The sequence below is a fragment of the Heteronotia binoei genome, chromosome 14, assembly GCF_032191835.1.
Source record: "Heteronotia binoei isolate CCM8104 ecotype False Entrance Well chromosome 14, APGP_CSIRO_Hbin_v1, whole genome shotgun sequence".
In the NCBI taxonomy this organism is placed as follows: domain Eukaryota; kingdom Metazoa; phylum Chordata; class Lepidosauria; order Squamata; family Gekkonidae; genus Heteronotia; species Heteronotia binoei.
Genome location: NC_083236.1, coordinates 32257611 through 32259205, shown reverse-complemented (window position 1 = coordinate 32259205; position 1595 = coordinate 32257611).

The following is a 1595-nucleotide window of genomic DNA, read 5'->3' as shown; positions in this document are numbered from 1 at the left end:
GAGGTAGGTGGGGCTGAGAGAGCTCTCCCAGAAGCTGCCCTTTTCAAGGACAACTCTGCAAGAACTATGGCTGACCCAAGGCCATTCCAGCAGCTGCAAGTGGAAGAGTGGGGAATCAAACCCGATTCTCCCAGATAAGAGTCTGTGCACTTAACCACTACACCAAACTGGCTCTCTTTTGAATGTCCATTTTAAAAATCTCGGGAAGTTTACACACAACAGTGTGTAATGTGTAGTCTGGCCCTCAGGGAACAGAACTTTCTGTTAAGTCTTTCTTCTATTGATTGCCTGGGCACTAAAGTATCTGACAGAGGAAGAGTTGCTTTCTTAAAGCTGGCAATTAGTTTTCCCGCTTACCTTTTTTACATTGTCTAACTTATAGTGTCAGTTCAACCGTACACAAAATGGTTAAACAATTTCAACGTGCCGTAACTTTTAAAAAGGTAAAATATTGCTACTGTTGTGGTTCAGAGGTGTCAAACTCATGGCCCATGGGCCAGAGCCAGCCCACCAAAGGCTTTAGTCAGGCCTGCAGCTTCCTTTCCCCCACTCCCTCCCCTGCCTGTCCTCACTCTTTCACAATCGAGCTGCAGACAGCAGAGGACAGGGCTGCCTTCATCGTCACTGGCTTCTCCTCTGGCCTCCATTGAAACACAGAAAAAGTTGCAAAGGAAATGCAGAGTGGATTTTCTGTTCCCAGAGTAGTCTTAATGCAAAATCTGGAGATCTTAATGCAAAATCCATTCTGCATTTTCTTTGCAGCTTTTTGTATGTAATTGAACAGTCTGCTCCCCCCGCCCCCACGCACACAAATATCTGTAGGATTTAGTTTGGTCCTATTGGGTGAGGCATTTGTTTCAGTTTCCAGTTTTGTATATTAACTCCAAAAAACAATAGCTTCAGCTGTCTCCTTGCTTATGGCTGATGTTTTGAGCCAGCTTGTCTCTGCTGAATGGTACTGAGAAATGGGTGCTTGAGTGAGCACTCTAACCTGGGAACCCGCAGCCAAAACCAAAGGGGAACATTACACCAGGAGAACCACAGGCATTCTGAGTAGATGGCGGTGGGGAAGAGAAGCCCAGTCATTTCATGTCTTCCTAGGCTTAGAGCATTTTATATTTTTTAGTTTATATTTTTAGTTTCTGCTTCAATCTTTGTGCTTTTTCTTGATGTTTTATTTTTTAAAAACTGCATTGTGGAGGGTGGGGAGGGGCAGGGTTGGGTTGGGTTAAAATACAGAGTTCCACAAACTCAAAGAACTCCAGTTTTGCAGAGAAATATTAGTTTTAACACACGTACCCTCCTAATATGCAGAACAAGTGCTGAAGAGGACAACCAAAATTCTTATATCAAGCCAACCTGTTAAAACCCCCCAAACAATCTTATTTTTATTGTGTTTGTCTGTGTCCTTTATATAGTTTATATACATGGCTCTACATTTTATGAAACGTCCATCCTGACAAAGTCTCATTTATGTCAGATCCAGCCCTCCTCACGAATGAGTTTGACACCCTTGTGTAATCCCTCGTCTGGTACTGCTGGACAGGTTTTGTCCATCCAGACCACCAATTAAGATCTAACTCTCCAACCCTGCT